This window comes from Capsicum annuum, chromosome 3, assembly GCF_002878395.1.
Source record: "Capsicum annuum cultivar UCD-10X-F1 chromosome 3, UCD10Xv1.1, whole genome shotgun sequence".
Lineage (NCBI taxonomy): Eukaryota > Viridiplantae > Streptophyta > Magnoliopsida > Solanales > Solanaceae > Capsicum > Capsicum annuum.
In genome coordinates this window covers 246,990,759-246,998,632 of record NC_061113.1, presented here as the reverse complement: position 1 = coordinate 246,998,632, position 7,874 = coordinate 246,990,759, and the positions used below count along the sequence as shown (strand labels likewise).

At 35.3% G+C, this 7,874-nt stretch overlaps 1 pseudogene; it reads right to left on the bottom strand.

The window, feature by feature from the left end:
• Positions 1-3,648: 3,648 nt before the first annotated feature.
• On the bottom strand, positions 3,649-6,985 carry LOC107864869 (annotated as a pseudogene).
• Positions 6,986-7,874: the final 889 nt, after the last annotated feature.

The window sequence follows — 7,874 nt, the reverse complement described above, 5'->3', positions numbered from 1 at the left end:
AGAGAGAGCAAGAAAGTATGATACAAATAGAAATAGCATTTCAAATGAGTCTCCGGTAAGTTTACGCAGCATGAGCTCTTGTTCAAATTTGTACCAACTAATTATATCGCAGTCAACATAGGTTTTCGTTAATTTCAAGCAATTGTAACTCTCACGAAGTTTTCCTAGAACAAACAAAAAGACTAGTTATCCCCGTAAGAGAATAACAGAAGAAACAAAAAGTCTAATTATTACCATAAGAGATTAACAGAACAAACAATAAGTCTAGTCATTCCCATAAACAGTGGCGGAGCTAGAATTTTTACTAAGGGGTTCAAAATAAAAAAAAGTAAGCATACGAACTAGCCGAAGGGGGTTCGACATCAACTATATATACATAAAAAAAATAATTTTAACCATGTATAAATAACATAATTTTTTATCGAAGGGGGTTCGAACCCCCTAACCACTAGGTGGCTCCACCGGAGCCACCGCCCATAAGAGAATAACAGAAGGAACAACAACATACCCATTATATTCCCTATAGTGGGTCTGGGGAGGATAAGTGTACGCAATCCATACCACTAATGAGACTGTTTCCGATAAACCCCCGGCTCAAGATAAAACAATCTAGAAAAGGAACAGTAAAAGGACAAGATATAATAGAAATAACCACACCCAATAATACCATAGACAAGATTCACCAAGTAATACAACAAACGATACACCATTCTAAAATAATACCATAGACAAGATTCACCAAGTAATACAACAAACGATACACCATTCTGAAACAATACTAGTACCATAGCTACTAACTCAGATAACAAAGTCTTCCTACCTACTCGCATTAACACACTTGTTCCTACTATCCTTCTACCTTAATCTGCCTCCTCCACACCTTCCTATTTAGGGTCATGTCCTCGGTAAGCTGAAATTGCTCTCTGTCGTGTCTAATCACCACCTTCCAATATTTCTTAGATCTACCTCTACCTCGCCTGAATACATCCCTAAACAACCTCTCACACTTCCATCTCAAATATGGAAAGAGAAAAAAAATCAAAACCAAAGAACACAATAATAGTTCTAAGACTTTGTCTAAAGTTATGATTTTAAGATGCTATAGTCGAAACTCAAAATCAGGTTCAGGGTGCTAATAATGATGCACTTACCCAATCAATAGGTATCTAAAATGAATTCTCCAAAAAAATAGAAGTCAGCCTGTATGTTTGGCCGAACCAGTAGCTTTTTGCTCAAATAATCTATTTATGTTGAAATTTTGGCTTCGCCTCTGACATAGACAGACATGTACACTAATGCAACTAGTAAATCGAGCGAAATATAATATATTCATACGGTGGATCCATTGGTGTGACTTGTTAGAAGACCCCATCGATAGGCTCCATGTAGGGACCAAATTATTGTTCCCTCCACTAGTCAACTGCTGGCCTTACTCGAACCACTTCAATCCACATATCTACTGAGTGTCCCCTATATGTTTCAACTACGTGGGATCTTACACGCACGTCATTCTTGATGATCATACTATCCATACTATCCATGATCAGTATGTGGCTATTCCAATCAAGTGACCCAACTCTTAATCTGTGTCCTCGTAACGTCCTCAGCTGTGTAGAAAGAAAGAGGTTAGACTTGTGATAATAATTAGACTAGAAGAAGTAAGACGGCGAAAGAAACCACTTACCAATTGGCTAGACCCCCGCAAGGTGTCCCACAGTTGAACGTGCGAATTATTCAAGGCAACTGCAAGGTGTCTTCCATCTGGTGACCAGCTGACGCTAGTCACTAGCCCAAAATCATCACCAACCGTGAGAAGCTCAATAGTCAACCGATCAGAAGCATCCCACAAATATACAGAATTCCCCTAACCCAATAGCTAAAATACAAGAATCAAGAAAATCCTGAAGAAAATCAAGAAAAGTTCTTCTTTTTTCGTGTGTTTTGAGTGAAACTGTGTGTGAAGGGGGTGGGGCGGGGGTGGGGGTGGCGGTTAGAGGTTGTTGGGGTTACCTAAAATAAGGGGGGGGGGGGGCAGGTCTAGGGTTTTGTTGGATAAACCTGCAAGAAGAACAGAGAAAAAAGTGAATGAAGAGAGAGAAGAGTGTACTTGCTTGTAGTAGTTGTAGTAATTGTTGAGGGGGAAATGGGGATTTTGATTAAGTGGTGATTAACACATGTAATATTAATTGATGTATAGTTACTACCTCCGTTTAACAAATAATGAACTAGTTTGACTTGACATAAAATTTTAGAAAAATAAAGAAATTTTTAAATCTTCTAATATTAAATTAAAAATATGTCAAATGTATCAAAATATCTTTCAATTTTATAGTCTTAGAAAGTTAAAAATAAAAAATTATCAAAAAAGGGAGAGGGCTCATTCTTTTTTAAACGGAACTAAAACAAAAAGTAAATCATTCTTTTTGAAATGGAAAGTGTATAAGTTTTGAAAAAGTAAGTAATTTATGTTGAGAATAAAGTATTATTTTTTTGATATAGTTAAAAGTGCCCATAAAAGTGAAAATTAATTTTTGAAATAGTAGGTTGGTAAAAATAAACGGATATTAGCAATAGAAAATTGAGGTTTAAGGTTTACCCCGTATGTGATTTCGTGATGCGAATTCTAATTTAGTCAAGCTTTACCATATTATTTACTCGTAGAGTGATCCTAAAGGTACCACTCTCCTAGTACTTCCTAGCGAACTCGCTAAGTATGAATATTATAATATGAATATATCGAAAGAAAAGGTTTAACGAGGGGTTTTGGGAAATAGGGTTGATTAAGTGGTAACTAAGAACTAATCAAATGGAAATTTGAAGGTGGACATTATGGTATTAGCAATGGAAAAATGGGGTTTAAGGAGGGATTTAGGGGGAGTTGACGAAGAGTTTATTAAGTGTTGATTGTTGAGATTAAGGGAAGCACTGGGACATGGGAATAAGTATGTAGGGGGTTGATGTTTGAGGGGACCTTGGAGTATGGGGGGCCATGTCTTTGTTTTGTTGTGGTCCAATTGATGTAAGCATCTCTTTCTCTCTTGTTATCTTTCAAAAAAAAGTTAATGTGATTATATTTTGTTTTATCAAAAGGGTAGTGATAAAGTTAGTTTTATCGATGAAATAACAATAAAATTTACAATACAATGAGAGAGAATTTTGAAGGGAAGCCTTCAAGTATCTAGTAAAGTTGGTATTATGTGATCAAGAGGTCATGGGTTCAAGTCTTGAAAATAGCCTCTGACAGAAATGTTAGGTAAGATTGCGTACAATACACCTTTGTGGTGGGGCTCTTCCTCAAATCCTGCGCATAGCGAAAGCTTTAGTGCGAGCTATCCTTTAAGAGAGAATTTTATTTATGCTAAAACTTTTCTTGTTGAAAAATGAACTAAGTTAGATTTTTATTTATAGAAAAACCGAAGTAATTTGCAAAGTTATTTGTAAAATTCTCGAAGAAACCTACTTATAAGCTATTTATAGAAACCTATTTGCCAGTCTATTAGTAGGACCTGCTTGACAACTCTCACTCTCGATTCGATTTTAACATGTGTCAAATAACTTTGTTTATCGAAACCTACTTAAATAAAGCAAAATTACAAAGACTGCTTTTAAATCTACTAAAACATTGATCTTCCACGATTCTTTTTGTTTTGTTGACCGTTAGATCACATCCTCGAGTGCATGTGATTTATCACAACCCCAAAGATGCAAGAACAATTGCTTGTAGTATATACACAATTCTATTTATTAACTTTCAGAAGATTATACTCCTAATACAAAAATGGCATACTACAAAAAATTACCCTAAACTGTCTTTCTATATATAACATGTAACAAAACTACATTTGCTACTTCATCTAATGCGTGCCAAGTCAAAAAATGGCTCTAGCTTTCTCTTTAGCACAGGCTTATTCTCTTCAGGATTCCCAAAAACATTCCATAATCTTAGTGTCTCGTCCGCTGCTGCAGTCGCCACGGTATAGCCATCCGGACTCTGAAACGTTGAGAAGAAAAGTCAGTACGGCACAGCGAAATATGAGCACAAACAAACACAATGTGGCATTATTGGTTAACAAAGCATACCTCATCCTTATGAAGAACTCTTGATGTGTGATTGAAAAGTTCTGAAATTTTCGTCATAGAAGGATACTTCCAAACAGTGAGCTGGTTGTCAGTAAAGCCGTGAGAACTCAAAAGCTCACGCTCGTGTCTATTCCAAAGCAAGGAACAGACTTGTGAACCTGTATTGACAGTGTTCAAGCATGCCCCGGTATTGGTGTTCCAAAACTTGATGCACTGATCTCCAACGCCACCACCTGAGGCAACCATGTTACTCTGGAAAGGACACCAGGAAAGAGCTTTTACAGCAGCTGTATGATCTGTCATATGGTGGATCCATTGGTGTGAGTTGTTAGGAGACCCGACCAAATTATAGTTCCCTCCACTAGCCAACTGCTGGCCTGACTCAGACCACTTCAATCCACATATCTCCTGAGTGTGTCCCTTGTATGTTCCAACTACGTGGGATCTTACACGCACGTCATTGTTGATGATCATACTATCCATGCCTCCAGTTGTCAGTATGTGGCTACCATTCCAATCAAGTGGCCAACCCTTAATCTGTGTCCTCGTAACATCCTCAGCTGTGTAGAAAGAAAGACGTTAGACTTGTGATAATAATTAGACTAGAAGAAGGAAGACGGCAAAAGAAACCACTTACCAATTGGCTAGACCCCTGTAAGGTGTTCCACAGCTGAACGTGCGAATTATTCAAGGCAACTGCAAGGTGTCTTCCATCTGGTGACCAGTTGACGCTAGTCACCGGCCCAAAATCATCACCAACTGTGAGAAGCTCAATAGTCGACCCATCAGAAGCATCCCACAGTTATATAGAATTCCCTAACCCAATGGCAATAACATTACTGCTCCCCAGTCTAACAAATTGAGATAAAAATCATCTAGGATGACAGGAGCATCCAGGGTGCGGACTATTAACAAGCAAAAAATTGTCTAAGTTAGGAACGAAAAGCCAAGATAACACATTCATTTACACTAATATAATAAGTACAGTTAGCATGGGTACACGCAAAAACAGAAAAGACAAGTAAAAACTCACTTGGGGAATGTATCTCCTCTTTTTAACGGCTTTTGACTGTTGAATATGTGATGGAGATTCAGAAACTCTCTCAGCCGAAGGTGGAGATTTATTCTTAAAAGCAAGGATTCTCATTCTGTTCATGTTGAAAACTTGTGCTAATAGCTTCGAGTAAGCTTCTTTAGATGAAGAATTTACTCCAACGTGTTCCTTTTAAACCTTCCCACCACTGAGCATGTAATGTGCATAGTCAAAATCCATCGCAGAGCGATTGGGAATGAACCTGTCCAGCTGCATTTCAGAAAAAGAAACGTATCAATTAAAAGCCCAACCTTGTAACAACAACAACAACAACATTTCATATAAATATCAAATCACAACTCAAACTGATCACACGAATTAAGATTGCATAATGGAAACCAAAATTCAGGTGCTATTAACCACAAGTGTATCAGTCAATTTGCCTGAAAATTGGTATGTACCAGATAACTTGGGATTTGCTGTATGTTACTCTAGCCAATTAATTGACATCACAGCTCACTTGATTCCCTTATGTGATGATGGGATGCCATTTTAAGATGCGTAACAGATAAAACTAGAACATATATAGCGAAAACCGATCAAACGAATTAAGATTGCATAATGGAAACCAAAATTCACCACAATTGCTAAAAAATCTAAGCGAAAATCAAAACCGACACAAACAAAAAATCAAAAGGAGACACTAAATTGTATTCAAATCCAAGGTCGGGCCTAGAATCATCTATCATACAATAATCATTTACACCAAAATTCAAAATCAACCACTTAATCCTCTAAAACCCAATAAGTATTTCACCATCCAAAAGAAAAATCCAGCCCAATGCACAATATCCGAAGAAGTGCAAGACTACAAGGATTATTGTACGCAACCTTATGTAATCCAATACATTACAACACAGAATCAAAAAAAAAAAAAAAGCGAAAAAAGGGAAAAAACGTACATCTTCTTGATTTTTTTTGTTACGAGACAAGTGATTATTATTAAAAGAGGCACACTGTTGTACATTTTCTTGATTTCTTTTTGTTACGAGACGACAAGGATTATTGTACGCAACAATGAGAAGGGGGAAATTAATTGAGAGCAACAATGAGAGAGGGGGGAAATTTATTGAGAGCAACAATGAGAAATTTTTTACCGTAACTGCTATATATAATAGCGACTATTGACCGACGTACGGGTGGGAGCCGTTTGTTGTTGTGCCGTTGTTGAGCTGTGTCGATATGACTGTTGTTCGGTTGTTGTGTTGTTAGTATAGTTGAGGGAGGAGAGAAGGGAGATGGGCCGGGTCAGGAGAGGGATTGGTTTGGGTTGGGGTTTCCGGGTCTTGTTGTTGAATTGGGCTGCTGATTTAATTGAATTTTGGGGTTATTTTTAAAAAATAGGGACCCCAACTAAATTATAATTTAGCTAAATCCATTTAATTTTCGACCTAATTGGAAATCAATTGGACAATTGTATTGCAATTGTGATTATTGTGATTTCAATTATGGCCATATTTAATAGATTGACCAACTTAAATTGAAATTCGATATGAATTAATACTAGGGCTGTTCAAAATTGAACTGTAACCGTTAACCCAACTGCAAAATTAGTGTATTGGCTAATTGATAATGGGTTATCAGATTAATGGTTGGAGAATGGATAAATTTTTTATAATTAATGGCTTATTGGTGCGGGGACGGATTACTCAATTTTCTTATCGGGTAAACTGTTAACCCATTAAGAATTAGTATAATTATATTTTTACCCCTATATATATAAGTATCTTTTGTCAATCCAACATATAAAAATTCATTTATTATTCTATTCACTTCTTAGTTTAGAAAATAACATACCACTTCTTGTGACATCTAACTATAAAGTGCAGTCAGACTCCCTAAAATATAAAGAAAATCTGAAATTAATTCTTAAATTAAAACATAAATTATTTTTGACAACATAAAAGACCGCAATAAAAATGAAACAATCCAAATGTGTCCTTCACAAAGTTTGATATACGACATAAAAATTCAAATAATATTAAAGTTTTAATTTATTTTTTGTCAATCCAGTAATTAAAAATGTTTCTACATAGATTTTAGGTCTAGAAGAAAACTCTTATTTGATTCGATATTTTAACCTATTAAATAACTACACGAACAAAACTCAAGAAGCCTAAAATATTGATAAATAGATCAATCATAGTATACAAACAACTTAGTCGGTGAAAAAACGGAGGAACTACCAATAATCGCTTGATATTTCATTCTCTCTTAAATTTATCCATTACACCATCCGATAATCGTCTGTTAATTACTAATCTGATACCGAACCAATTGTTGCCTTATTGGGTGGCTAGCAGATTAGTCTATTTAAAAATCAATAATCAATAAGCCGAACCGATAAGCATAATTATTCAACTAATTCAACCGATAAGCAACCCTAATTAATACCTCATTTAATTGTGAGCTTCTTGATTTAATAAAATCAAACACATATTTATCCAAATAAATTATTTTTGAGAATAAATTATATTTAAATCAAGATTTTAATCATTTAAATTTATTTTCAAGAAAATCCTTGATTAAAATTCGATATTCCATGAAATAAATATTTAAGCAACAAAATTATATAATTTCGTATAATTGAATACGATAATATATAATTGCTTCTTAAAATGGCAAAATAATCCAAATAAATACTTTGAAAAGTTTTTCATTTGGATAAAATAAATATAGTAATTTTATTTAAAATTGAAGA